Here is a 14332-nt window from a genome sequence, read left to right on the forward strand (position 1 = left end):
AGTATTTCTTCTAGAATCTGGATCCCAGTGGGCATAAAAAGGCACTGCAGGAAACAGAAAAAAACAGTGTTCTGTTTTGGTAGGCATAACAAAAGTTCAGAGGAAAACCTGCAGCTATTTGAAGATGAAAGAATTTCTGGAGGAAATGTGGAAGCTCTGACTGGCTCCGCACTGGTGGGAAAGGCCTGTAGCTGCTGATTCCTGTCCCTACCCAGAATCGGGGCTCCTCTTTCCTGCCTTGGAAGCCCCATTTTGATGGGCTTGGTCATGGGACATAGCCTAAAATCCTAGGTTCCAGCATTTCAGGGGCCAGAACTGACTCTGCACAGCTGGGGAAATACACCAGCCCTGGGTCCTCATGATGCACACAGAAAATGTATGGTGGGCAAGTGGAATATTTGTCTCTTTGTTTTGCACCCTCCCCAAGACCCACCGCCCCAGCTTCCCTGGAGGAATCAGTGGCCCATCTTAACCCTCGAGTCTCTATGCCACCCTCGGTTGTCCTCAGACCCATCTTGTTTGAGTCCCACTCCAAGGCCTTTGCTCACGCGATGCCCCTTACCTGGGATGCCCTTCCTCTCAATCCCTGCAGACCAGACCTGTCCTTCTTTGCCTTTTTTGGCATCATTGGAGTTTTTCCCAGGGTGCTGCCTAGTTTCATTTGATAGGCTCTGATCTCTTGCTTCCCGATGTTTTGCTGATTAGCCAGGAGTCCAGCACTGTCCAATAGAAAGATAACACAAGTCACATACATAATTAAATTTTCCTAGGAGCAACACTGAAAAAGTAAATAGAAACAGTTGAAATCAATTCTAATAACATTTTTTATTTAACGCAACATAGCCAAAATATGATCTCTTTGACATATCATCAATATTATAAATTGATAATCAAATCGTTTCCGCCTATTGTCCTACTTTGTTTGAAATCCAGTTTGTATATTTCATTTATGACCCATTTCAATTCACTGCAGCCACATTTCAAATGCTCAAAGCCACCTTGTGATTTCCATGTTGGCCAGAAGAGATCTAGGCTGTATTCATCTTTGGATTACATGTGGCGGAAGTTTACATTAGATTGTCTTAAGTGAAAAGGGGCATTGGCTCCTGAAACTGAAAAGACCAGGCACGGATGGCTTCAGGCACAGCTAGATCCAGGCTGGTACCAGAAGACTGGAGTGGAGAGGAGGAGGCACAAGTGATGGGAAGGGGAGGCAGCCAGAGTCAGGGTTGGATTGAATCCAAAGAGGGCTCCCAATGGAGCGTCAGGTAGAACAGGAGAGCCATAATCTAGTCCTGTGGATACGTTCAAAATATTTAATGACAAGTATGGTACCTGCCAACAAGAACAGACAACAGCAGGCTCTTGGGTTGGTGGACTGCGGGGAGTCAGGAGTAAGGAGGGGTCAAAGTGGTGGGGGGGGCACACAGGGCAGCCCTGCTAACCAGCTAACAGGGCAGAAGCTTACTCCGGTACATGGATGTGGGCGTAGGGAGTGTGCCAGGAGACTAGTCAGGGGTCTAAACCTCAGCCAGTACATCTCCCCTCCCCCCTTGCTCTAAGCACTCAGCCTGCCTGAGAGAAAGCCCTGGGCTGGAGGGACCCTAAGCAGAATACAAAAGCCTTTTAGCTGGAAGAGGCAGAGCAGATGGGGCCAGTGAGGGGACCTGGAGGTGCCTGAGCACCAGATGGGCACGAGGAGGTGATGTGTCCATGCAACGAGCTGGACATGCGGGTCAGAGATGAAGAGGGGAACGCAAGGGGTCATGGGGGCCTCACCTGGGGAGGCTTCCTGAGCTCCACCATTGAGGGACAGAAAACTGGCTTGAAGAGCCCAGGGAATTTACTCGTCCGTCCGTCCGTCCGTCCATCCATCCATCCATCCATCCGTCCGTCTATTCATCCACTCATGCAGTACTTCTTCATCAAGCTCCTGCTGTGTCACGGGTGCTGAGCTATCTGCTGGGAGTAACTGGTGAACAAAATGGCCAAGGCTCCTGCCTTTACAGAGCACAGAGCCTAGCAGGACAGAAGCATGATCAGCAAAGAAGCCAGCCAATGAGCCCAGAGGCTTCGAATCTGCAAGAAGGAGGCCAGATAGAGAGCAAACGGGAGGTAAGGCGAGGGGCCACCTTCGCCAGGGTGCTGCGGCCAAGACATGGAAGCTGACACGGAGCAGGAGCGATAAAAGGAAGCAGTCCTGCATAAGCTGGGGGGTGGGGGGCGGGAAATGGCTCCACAGAGGGAATATCAGTGCCAGGGCCCCAGGAGGGAACATGCTTTGTGCACTGAAGAAACAGCAAGACGGGGGTAGGGGGCTGGAGGTGGGAGGCGAGGTTAGAGAGGTGAACAAGGCTAGCTCTAATGTGGCAGTTGGTCGGGGTCTGCTGTGGTCGTGGGGATGGCCCTACGACACTCTCTGAAAAGTCAGTTTGGCAGCTGAAGACTTGCCCCACAATATCCACCAGGGGCCAGAAGCAGCACAGGGCTTTCTTTTTTCTAGGCTAACACATAATTCTCTGCAGGCACTCTACCAGCTTGGCATGCATTAACTCTTTCATCTTTACAACAACGCTTTGAGGCAGATACTATTCCTAAATCCATTTTACAGGTAGGGGAACTGAGGAACAGAGAAGCTAAGTAACTCACCTATGGTCACAGAGCTAGCAAATGGCAGAGTGGTTCCAGAATCCACTTATCCAAGCTGCCTCAAGTTAAAATAGGCTCTGTGCCCCTTGCTTATCAGAGTGGTGGGCTACAGGGTCCACTCCATTCCTGGGGTTCTCTTTCTAGGGTGACCCGAGGCTTCGGGGGCATGATAAGTGGTCCAGAGAACTTGGAAGTGAGCTCCTGGCCTTTGGTCCCTTCTGGTCACCACTGTCCACGTGATCCACTCAAAATCGGGAAACTGGGCCATCTACCTCTGACTATGCCAAGGCTGGACCTGGGTGGACTGAGACGTTCCCATCCCGTCCCATCAGAGATCCACGCCTGCTTCATCCACTTCACCCCTGGGCTCCCCACTCAGGAGGCCGGGATGCCCAAACCAGGGCCTTGGCAGGGCTTTGTTGCTGGCGCCTGATGATTTCTGTACCCCCAGCTTTGCCAAGGAAACCAGAGCCTGAACACAAACACTTGGTCATGCTGCTTGGCCTGGCTGGCTGGGAAAAGCCTAGCCTTTCTTTTAAGTCTCCTCCAAGAATAAAAACAGGAGTAAAGATAACATCACAAAGTCTCGCTGGCCATTTGGCAACCTTCATTGGGTTTTTCTGTTGTTGTTGTTAAAGACAAATGTAAAGAAAGCACCTATCACAGTTCTAGGCCCCCAGTAGTACTCAAGAAGGGGTATTGAGCCAGAAAAATCAGGCTCTACTTATCAGCTGGGCGAATCTGGGTAAGTTACTTGGCCTCTCTGAGCCTCATTTTCCTTCTCTGTGAAATAGGTGCAGTGAAAACCTACGTTGTGGTACCGTTATGAACATCAAGTGAATGGGTGTAAAAAAGGCACCCATAAAACTCAGCTTCCTGCCACTCTTTCCCCAGGCAGAGGTGGTGATGTGTTCCAAGGTCACAGGAATGCAAGGATCCCCCTTTCGGGACCCTCGGCTGGCTGAGCACCAGCTTGCCAACTGGCCACGGACTCCATCCAGACTAATTGGAGCCGAGCACGAGAGGAGCCAGGCTGGGGCATCCCCAAGTGCTGGTGGACTTCCCAGGCTGAGCTCAGGGGACTTTCCTCTTTCAAGCTGGACAAAGGCCCACAGTGGGGACTGGGTGAGGCCTGTCCCTCTATGGTCCACTGTTGATATCTAGGCTGCTGCTAAGGGGGAAAATGAGATAAACAGGATCTCTCCTTTCCCATTTTTGGTCTTGGAGGCCTGAGCTACCTGCTTTTAGGAATGGGATCCTAAAAGCCTTCCTCCAGGCCAGGAGTCTGGAACCTGAAAAGTGTGGAGGGAGGACAGCTGACTATCCACCCAAACTCAGAAGATAGGGCTGAGAGGAGCCTCAGCACTGACAGCCCAACCAGCGAGCACTTTCTCCCAGCCAGGCCGGGAGGGCAGCAGACAGAAAGGGGCTGGCTTGGGCTCCAGCAATTGCCTGCCCGTTTTCTCATCTCTAAAATGATACGCACTCAGAAAGGTTGGTAGTATAAGGCATGAGGGAGGGGGGTTCCAGAGGCTTCTGGAGGTTCCAGAGGACCCTGGCAAGTCATTCAGACTGTCTGAGCCTTAGCTTCCTGCAATGGGGCAGGAGTGGGGAGCTAGCAGCCCCTATCTGATGACTTGCTTTAAAGAGAAGTTGTGAGTACCTAGGATTCTGGCCCCTCTATGGCCTTAGTGACTTTGTGTCCCATCTCTGTGTCCCGTCTCTCCACATCTGCACCCCAACATGCACATCAGCCAGCCAGCAAGGCTAGTTCTTTTTACCACCGAAACACATCTTGAATCTTGAATTCAGCCACCTTTTGCAGTCTTCACTTCCCTGGTCTAGCCACCTCATCTCTCATGGCCTTCTCCCTGGGCTCTGATTTTTCTCTTGGCTTCTCACATCCACCATTCACACAGCAGCCAAAGGAATCATTTTCAAAGGATCCAGTTAGGATCATTCCCCTGCTTAAAGCACTCCAGTGACACCACCACACACACAAGAAAATCCAAATTCCCCTCCCTGGCATCCCAGCCCTGTGTGATACGGACTTCAGCCTCCTCCATCCATATCCCTGTCCCACTGGCTTGTTGCCCCTCCAATAGATCACACTCCTCCCTGCCTCAGGATATTTGCATTGGCTATGCCTTCCACGTAGAATGCCACCAGCTTTGATTCTGCTTGCTTCTCCCTGTCGAACTCAGTGTCACCTCCTCAGGGAGGCCCTCCCTTACCATCCTTCCTATGAGAGCTCCTAGTCATTTCTGATCATGGTTAAAGGAGATTTTTTTAAAGGTAAAATCATGATTCTCATAGAAATATAAAATGAACCAAGTCAAAGATTTCATGGAATTCATTAATTCTGAGGAAACAATAAGACGTTACAACTGGTTCTAGGGAGAATTCAAAGATACATGTATGGGGTGCCTGGGTGGCTCAGTCTGTTGAGCCTCCAACTCTTGATTTCAGCTCAGGTCATGATCTTAGGATCCTGGGATCGAGCCCTGCCTAGGGCTCTGAGCTGGAGGGGCGTCTGCTTGGGATTATCTCCCTCTCCCTCTGCCCCTTCTCCTCACTCCCTCTCTAATAAATAAATCTTTAAAGACACATGTATATTGGCAATCAGGAATGATGAAATGAATTTATAAGTAGATGGGAAAAATGGTCAGTATCCAGGAGACAGTCATTAATTGCAATTCACCCCAACAAAATCCACTTGCATCTCTATGCACGAGATTCATTTGTATGTAGAAGTAATGAAAAGCCCTATCAAATCAGATGGCCGAAACTGGTGCCCCAGACAGGACTGCTGGTTACCTTACAGGATACCTGGTTACCTTACAGGTTTCCTGACACATCCTCTGTCCTGCACTTATCAACACCTGACCTTCTTTGCCATTTTGCCATTCACCTATTTCTTCTCTCTCTCCCTTCACCCCATGCTTGAACATATCTTGAGGGCAGAAATTCTGTTTTGTGACAGCATCTAGAAGTGTCTGACACATAGCAAGTGCTCTCTAAATGTTTGTGGATGCCCTTTCCAGTGTCCAGGGCAATTTGTATTTCAGGAAAAGATATAAAAGAGGTTCTTGCTGAACCCAAAGAAATAAATTCTGACAGCCAATGAGGAGGGGGCACTTGTGAGAAGGAAAGGGGATGGGGAGGTTCATCACCAGCTAAATAATCAGGACCTGAGCCTGGGTTGGTAGGGAATGTTCTCTGGCTGAGGCTGCTCTGTGATACCATCTTGGGTGAGTCGGAGGGCACTGAGGGGCAAATGTGACTCCACTATTCACAGTCTCTGAGTCTGTCGCCTGGACTCGAGGGTGGAGGGTCGGCTCACAGAAGTCACGCTCAGTCACCTTTCAGACCCACGTTACACAGCCAGTCAGGGGCCCAGTCCTGCCAGAACCTCTGTCTCCTGTCCCTCACCCCCCCTTCTTGCCTGCCCTTCTTTAGGAGCTGCGTCTTCAGGGCCTCGGGGGAGCCTTCGAACTGGGGCGTATGACATCCTGGGAGGGTGGAAGTGCCCTTTTCCCTCCCGGAAATCCCCTGGAGAAAGGCGCCCTCGTGGCCCGTAAGTCTTCTGGTCCCTGGTCGGAGCCGGAGGCGTGAGTCTGGGGTTAGGGAGGGAGGGGGCGGAAGGTGCTGCGAAGGTGGGGATCTGCTTCCCCCCGAGGCGGGGCGCGGGGGTGAGGGGCGGTAGCTGGGGAGGAAACGTGAATCACCACATGACAGAATGCAGGAAAGGGGGAGGCGAGGGAAGGATTAATCCACAGACGTTCCCTGCGCGCCTACTGTGTGTCAAACCCGGTTTGGGCTCTAGGGACACGGTCAGGAACAGAGCGCGTATCCCGCTGTGCCGCTGCAGGACGCGGCGGAACCCCGAATCCGAATAAATGGCTGTAACACACATAAAAATGTGAAGTTGCAGTTTCGACAAATGTTCGGAAGGAGAACGCGAGACGCGTGCGATCAGACCTTGCGATATCCCGATTTCACCTGGTACGGGCGCCAGCAAACGGAGATCTCTACGCTAGTGCGGGAAGGCGAGCTTGACTGCTTCGTGCAGGAAATGCACAGGAAGTGTGTGCAGAAATGCCAGGGTGCTGGCAGATACGCCGACTTGAATCGTGAGTGAATGCACGCATGCAGGAGTGCTCGGCCGAGCCACGAATGCCCGCGGGTCAAAGGGAGCGTTCTCGAGTCTCCAGCACGCTGCGCGCGCCCTCTGCCGCCACCTCGGCGCCTCGCTCCGCCCTTCCTCCTCCCATTTCGCCCCGCCCCTTCGAGCCAGAGCGCCTTTCTAGCTCTTCCCAACACCCGGCGCGAAACAAAGCCCGCCCCACTCCCTCCCTCCGCCCCCCACTCCCTCCCTTACCCTCCCCCCGCCCCCTCCCTCCTCCACCCCGCGTGCTGTTCGCTACGCATGCGCACACTAGAGCTATTCCGAAGAGGTTTGCTTGCAAAACAGCGAGCGAGCAGTCAGGATGGCCGAGCGGTCTAAGGCGCTGCGTTCAGGTCGCAGTCTCCCCTGGAGGCGTGGGTTCGAATCCCACTCCTGACAAGCCACCTTTTTTGTTTTTCACCAACAGCTGTAGATTAACTAGGTGATACTTTACACGTTCGGATGGTTTCCATTTAATCTTTCTCTCTTTTTTTAATTATGTTAGTCACCATACATTACATCATTAGTTTTAGATGTAGTGTTCCATGATTCATTGTTTGCGTATAACCCCCAGTGCTCCATGTAATACGTGCCCTCCTTTATACCCGTCGCCAGGCTAACCCATCCCCCTCCCCCCAGATCTCCATTTAATCTCTTTACAGTACAAGTATTTCCTTCTTAACAGGCATTTTCTTCCTAATGACATTAATTTGACTTTGGACTATAAAAAGAAAGCCCCAATCTGTACCGCAGATCCCTTTTTAGGGTAGTCAAATGTATACGGTCTCCTCCAAGTTTGCGGGAGGAAAAGGGCAAAACGTGAAGGTTGTCAGAAGTGGGATTCGAACCCACGCCTCCAGGGGAGACTGCGACCTGAACGCAGCGCCTTAGACCGCTCGGCCATCCTGACTTCCTGCAAAGAAGGCTGAAGGACTCCATGTAGTTGCTATTTCCGTGCCACGCGACTCGAAAACTAGCCAAGCAGCCGGGTAAGCTGGCAGCTCTGGGTCTGGACGGGCGGTCTTTGTCGTCCGCAGGTAAAAACCACCCGTGTTGCCGAGGCTTACTGTTAACCTTCAACTAATTCGGTCTTTTTTCTACGAATGTGTTAAGTGGAAACTCTGTAGCCTGAGCAGAAACGAAAAACCAGTTTCCCTTGCCATCGATCGAAAATAACCCTAAAAATAAACACAATGGAAAAGAAACTATATTGTTAAATTCTAGCCACTCGCCAAGGTTCGGAACCTGAAGATGTGCTATTATTTTTAACGACTGCTATTATCCGTGGCAAAGGTGGGGACTATTGCTGGGCCCCTGAGGGTAGTGGGGAGGGGGGGTTAGACGATTCTTTTTGGAAGGGAGGGCTCTGTGATGGACTTTGCCATGAGCTCCTCAGGACTGGAAGCCGTGGGAAACGGGATCCCATTCCACACCTGTTTAACTGGAGCCTCATCCAGACAAAGTTGGCTTTTATACCTTTTTGATACACTGAACAGGGGAAAAGTTGGAGGCTGTTAAATTTGGAGACGAGACCATTTATCCGACTACGAAAGCCTGATGTGTACAACGGTTTGGGATTGTGTCGGTCTGTCCTTCTTGCTCCAGGAACCGGGGTTTGAGGTGGGCATGCAATGGGTGGGTAGTTACAGAGGAAGTTTTCCATAGAAAAAAGAGCTTGGGGGCGTCTGGGTGGCTCAGTTGGTTAAGACTCTGCCTTCTGCTGGGGTCATGATCGCGGGGTCCTGGGATTGAGTCCGGATAGGGGCCTCCTTGCTCAGCGGGGAGCCGGCTTCTCCCTCTCCCTCTGCCTCTGCCTGCTCCCCCTGCTTGTGCGCTCTCTCTCTCAAATAAATACATAAAATCTTGAAAAGAAGGAAGGAAAGAAAGGAAGGAAGGAAGAAGGAAAGAAAGAAAGAGGGAGAGAGAAAGGAAGGAAAGGAAGAGAGAGAGAGAGAAAGGAAGGAAGGAAGGGAGAGAGGGAGAGAGAAAGGAAGGAAGGAAGGAAAAAAGAAAAGGAAGGAAGGAAGAAGGAAAGAAAGGGAAGAGAGAGGGAGAAAGGAAGGAAGGAAGGAAAAAAAAGGAAGGAAGGAAAGGAAAGAAAGGAAAGAGAGAGAGAAAAAGAAAGAAAGAAAAGGAAAAGAAAAGAAAGAAAAGAAAGAAAAGAAAGAAAGAAAGAAAGAAAGAAAGAAAGAAAGAAAGAAAGAAAGAAAGAAAGAAAGAAAAAGAAAGAAAGGAAGGAAGGAGCTTGTTGGAAAGGAAACAGGGTGCCTGAATAGATAGTGATATCCCCGTCACTGGAGGCATTGAAGACAAGGCTTGGATAGCCTCTTGGTGGAAAAGCCAGTGAGGGGATTGGAGAGTCCCTGTATTTGTGGGCTCCTGGCTGAATGTGAGAAGATACCTCATTGTGGTTTTGATTTGCATTTCCTTAATGAATAGTGGTGTTGAGCATCTTTTCATGTGCTTGTTGGCCATGTGTATATCTTATTTGGAGAAATGTCTAGTCAAATCTTTTGCCCGTTTTTTTTCACTTTGTTTTTGTGATTGAGTTGTAGGGGGTTCTTTGCATATACCATAAATTAACCCCTCGAGTCAGATATATGATTGGCGAATATTTTCCCCCAATCCATAGGTCGCCATTTCACATATTGTGTCCTTTGATGCACAGAAAATTTAATTTTGATATTGTCCAATTTACTTATTTTTACTTTTGTTGCCTGTGTCTTTGGCGTCATACCCTAGAAATCATTGCCAAATCAAAGTCATGAAGATTTTTTCCCTTACGTTTTCTTTTAAGAATTTTATAGTTTTGGGCACCTGGGTGGCTCAGTCATTGGGCGTCTGCCTTCGGCTCAGGTCATGATCCCAGGGTCCTGGGATCGAGCCCTGCGTCGGGCTCCCTGCTTAGCGGGGAGCCTGCTTCTCCCTCTCCCACTCCCCCTGCTTGTGTTCCCTCTCGCTATGTCTCTCTCTGTCAAATAAATAAAATCTTTTAAAAAAAAAAGAATTTTATAATTTTAAGCTTAATGTTTAGGTCTTTGTGTTGTTGCTTTAAAAAAAAAATTTATTTACTTTAAGTAATTTCTACACCCAATGTGGGGCTTGAACTCATGACCCCAAGATGGGGTCACATGGTCCTCTGACTGAGCCAGCCAGGCTTGGAGTTAATTTTCACATATGTTGTAAGGTAGGTCCAGCTTCATTTTTTTGCATGTGGACATCCCATTTTCCCAGCACTGTATGTTGAAAGACTGCCCTTTTCCTAGTGAATGGTTTTGACACCCTTGGTGAAGCCATTTGACCATATATGCAAGGGTTGTGTGCACTTTTTAAAAACTAAGTGTTTCCTTGGAATAGCCTCATTTTTAAAACTGTAATAAATGTATTTTGAGAAGAATGTTATAATATGGCTATAATAGGACATCTGCATCATTACCGGTAAATATAAGGTCACAGAAAAAATAAGCATAATGGGAACAAACCCCTGCCATTAAATTCTAGCCAGAATCTTTGCTCACTAAAAAGAGATGAACAGAATTAGATGTTAAAGACATATCAGCACCGAAGGAGCCTTTCTCGTTGGCATAATTAGATTGACAGTGAAGGGGCGCCTGGGTGGCTCAGTCGTTAAGCGTCTGCCTTCGGCTCAGGTCGTGATCTTGGGGTCCTGGGATCGAGCCCCGCATCGAGCCCCGCATCGAGCCCCGCATCGGGCTCCCTGCTCGGCGGGAAGCCTGCTTCTCCCTCTCCCACTCTCCCTGCTTGTGTTCCCTCTCTTGCTGTCTCTCTATCTGTCAGATAAATAAATAAAATCTTCAAAAAAATAAATAAAAAGATTTTATTTATTTGACACAGAGAGAGAGAGCGCAAGAGCTTGAGCGCACAAGCAGGGGGAATGGCAGGCAGAGGGAGAGGAGAAAAAGGCTTCCCAGTGAACAGGGAGCCCGATGTGGGGCTTGATCCCAGGACCCTAGGATCATGACCCATAGCCAGTCAACCAACTGAGCCACCCAGGCACCCCTATGAAAGTCCTTTTAGACACCTCCTTTTTTCCTTACCTCCCCCAATTACCAAGTATATAATCAGTCACCCCTCAAAATCCCAGGTCAGCAGCTCTTTCTGCCCTTGGGTCCTGTCCCTGTAGTTTAATAAAATCACCTTTTTGCACCAAAGACGTCTCAAGAATTTTTTCTTGGCCCTCAGCTGCTCCAGACTTCACCAACATTCCAAAATACATCAAAGGTGCAGGTTTGGAGATGTGTGTGTGTGATGTGCAATGAAATCAATTAATGAATTAATTATGCAATTAAAAATAAAGAAATTGAACCAACCTCATTGCACTGAGCATAGGGCCAGTTGGAAAAGTGTTTAATTGATAGTTGCTGATTATAATCAGTAACTCCCAGAGTTGGCTTCTGGAAGCTGCTTGTTGGATTAGCCCCAGGGGAACCTTTATCAATTTTTTTAAAAATTGTAAATCAAGGGGCACCTGGGTGGCTCAGTTGTTGGGCATCTGCCTTCGGCTCAGGTCATGGTCCCAGGGTCCTGGGATTGAGCCTCGCATCAGGCTCCCTGCTCTGCAGGAAGTCTGCTTCTCCCTCTCCCACTCCCCCTGCTGTGTTCCCTCTCTCTCTGTGTCTCTGTCAAATAAATAAAAAGATCTTTAAAAAAAAAATTGTAAATCAAAAGATATAACTGCCCTCCAAAGGTTTTTTTTTTTTTTTAATAATAAAATACACCCCATTACCAAGGGTTTAAGAACCAAGTGATCTGGGCCCTGGCTCCCTCCTGAACCCCATCTCTCCCCAATCCCTTCTGTCCTTCCTCAAAGACCCCAAAGTCTTTCCTGCCTCAGGACCTTTGCACATATGGTGGCTTTCTCTGCCAGATTCCTATTCATCCTTCAGGTCTCCGTTTAAATGTTTATACTTTCCCTGACAACCCCCAAACATCAATTATTCTTTCCCATGGGGCCCTGCTCTTTTCCTCTAGTAATATTATCACAATTGATAATTATCAGTTTATCTGCGGGCTTATATATCTAGTTTATCTCCCCCATCAGACTTCCTAAGGGCAGGGTCTCTGGTTGGATGGCTCATAGCTCTGTCCCCAGTGCCCACCACATCCAAGGTACACATTAAACGTCTGCTCAGTGCCTGAATCCCCACTGCCTCTCCAGCATGCTCCCATCCTACCCCAAAGGAGGGAGGCTCAGCACACAGTAGGGACTTGACCAGAGTAGGGAGTCTTTATAAAACGGAGGAGAACTGAGACAAAGGCCATGTGTTCTATGTGGAGATGGCTGGCTCAGACCCCAGGGAGGGGGGCAAGCCTGGGAAAGGACAGGCATTCCTGGCCTTATCCCCAGTTCTCTGTTTCCCCCACCCCATCCCAGAACTTCTAAGGCATGAGTGGAGACTGGGTGGGCAGCAGGTTCCAGCCTGGGGACAGGTTCCTTCCCACTTTTTCTGACTGAGGGCAAGAGTGAAGTTGGTCTGGAAGAAAATGTCAAAGTAAAAAACAATGCAGTGATTGACTCTTGCTTGCTGCCATTTGAAAGGAATGAAAGTGGGATTAACCAAAAAAACAAAATCTAAACCCAAACCAAAACACTCTACTGTTTTAGATGCTGCCTTGGAAACAATCATCTTACTGTTTTCTGTGTCATAATAAAATTAAAGGTTTACCCAAGAGCTTTGTTCTTCTGCACTTGGCCTTGTGTAGTGTATAGGGAGGCTGGTCTCTGGGTTTGCAGCTACCAAGAAGCACGGCTCCTTTCGAGTGCCCACTGCGTGTGGGGTTGGGAGGAGAGTCTCAGGTGCCTACGGGGAAGGGGTTGAACATTTAGGGGTGGGTAAAGGGCTCAGTCATCATCAACCAGTGGTATTTTCTATCAGATATTGGCCATCAGATCTTGTCCCTCTCCTGTTAGAAACCCACCAGGCCTTAGAATAAAATGTTAACCTCTCCCCTCCATTACTGAGTAGGCAGAATAATAACCATCCAAAGATATCAAACCCTATCCCCGGAATCTGTATATTTTACTTTATAAAGAAAAAAGGGTCTTTGCAGATTAAATTAAGGTTCTTCTTTTTTTTCTTAAGATTTTATTTATTTATTAGAGAGAGAGAGAAAGCAGAAGCAGCAGGAGTGGCAGGCTTCTTGCTCAGCAAGGAGCCCAATGCTGGACTCGACCCCAGGACCCTGGCATCATGACCCGAGCCAAAGGCAGACGCTTAACCAACTGAGCCACCCAGGCATCCCTAAATTAAGGTTCTTGAGGTGGGAGGTGAGCCTGGATTGCCTGGGTGGACCTTAATCCAATCACAGGTGTCTTTACAAGAGGGGCCAAGAGACATTTGATCCATACAGAAGAGGAGGAGGCACTGTGATACTTGAGGCAGAGATTAGGGAGATTAGGTCACAGGTCAAGGACTGCCGGCAGCCACCATCAGGAACTGGAAGAGAAACAGATTCTCCTCTAGAGCCTTCAGAGGAAGACCGGCCCTGCTGACACCTTGATTTTGGCTCACTGTAACTGATTTCAGATTTCTGACCACTAGAATACATTTCTGTTTTGTTTTGTTTTTTAAGACACCACGGTCAGTGGCAGCCACAGGAAACTAATAAGATCATCTAAATAGTCCTATGGGACCTGGTCTGCCTACCTGTTGAATCTCCCCCCTTGCTCATGTTGCCCCAGTCCCACCAAGGATCTTTCTGTTCTTCAAACTGTCTAGCTTCCTACAGCCCCAGGGCCTTTGCACTTACTAAGTTCTTCCCAAGGCTGACCCTACTGATGATTCAGCTCTCTGCATAAATGTCACCTCTCCGAGAGGTCTTCTCTGACCAGTTTATCTAAAAATTGCGTCCTGGCCATCTCTGTCACATCTCTCTTTTATTTTAGTCACAGCATTTGTCACTGAGGTGGTTTTTTACTCCCAGTCTAGCACTTATCACTCTCAGTAGAAAGTAGGATCCGAGAAGCGTTGCCTAGCTTGTACCTGCTGTTTCCCCAGGGACTGGGATACGGCCTGACATATGGTAGAGGTTCTGCAAACACTGGTTGATAAATAAACTGTGCAAGCCTTTACGGCCTGAAGGGGTGTGTGTGTGTGTGTGTGTGTGTGTGTGTGTGTGTGTGTCCGCGCGCGTGCGCGCATGTTTCAGGGTGCAGGTGGAGTAATGAAACCGTAACTCCAACATCATCTCCCACCTTGTGAGTGCCCCCCATGCACGCCCTCGCCACGGTGTGCCAGGAGCTTCTGTGAGGTGAGGTCCTTCATCTCTCCATATTACAGACTTGGAAACTGAGGCTCCATGATCTTCTAAGTTAATGCTTAGTATGTCCAGAAGTGAAGACCACATAAACTGAGTCACGAGCAGCCTCAGCTGATTCAGACCCTCACCTCCCGGGTGCTCGGTCGGTCTCCCGGGACTCCTGAGGAGTCGCTGCACAGAAAAGCGGATCGCGCTGTAAGGAGAAACTTCAGAGAGGCGCCCCAGAGGCCTCCG

At 49.1% G+C, this 14332-nt stretch overlaps 1 protein-coding gene and 2 non-coding genes across 6 annotated transcripts in view; 1 reads left to right on the forward strand and 2 right to left on the reverse strand.

The window, feature by feature from the left end:
* CCL22 (C-C motif chemokine ligand 22) overlaps window positions 1-6878 on the reverse strand; it is a 45666-nt gene extending 38788 nt beyond the window's left edge. For 3 of the 4 annotated variants that reach the window (XR_004682881.1, XR_004682879.1, XM_035025135.1), the window contains exons 1-2: window positions 1780-6878; window positions 563-719 (exon numbers count right to left, since the gene is read on the reverse strand). The gene's annotated coding sequence lies outside the window, so the exon portion shown is untranslated. The remainder of the gene's footprint in view (window positions 1-562; window positions 720-1779) is intronic. The other variant, XR_004682880.1, reaches the window with a different exon arrangement.
* Window positions 6879-7133: 255 nt separating this feature from the next.
* On the forward strand, window positions 7134-7216 carry TRNAL-CAG. The gene has a single exon. It is a non-coding gene; the product is annotated as a tRNA-Leu (tRNA).
* Window positions 7217-7644: 428 nt separating this feature from the next.
* Window positions 7645-7727, reverse strand: TRNAL-CAG. The gene has a single exon. It is a non-coding gene; the product is annotated as a tRNA-Leu (tRNA).
* Window positions 7728-14332: the final 6605 nt, after the last annotated feature.

This window comes from Mirounga leonina, unplaced genomic scaffold, assembly GCF_011800145.1.
Source record: "Mirounga leonina isolate KUSES-001 unplaced genomic scaffold, KU_Mleo_1.0 Mir_180, whole genome shotgun sequence".
Classification (NCBI taxonomy): Eukaryota; Metazoa; Chordata; class Mammalia; order Carnivora; family Phocidae; genus Mirounga; species Mirounga leonina.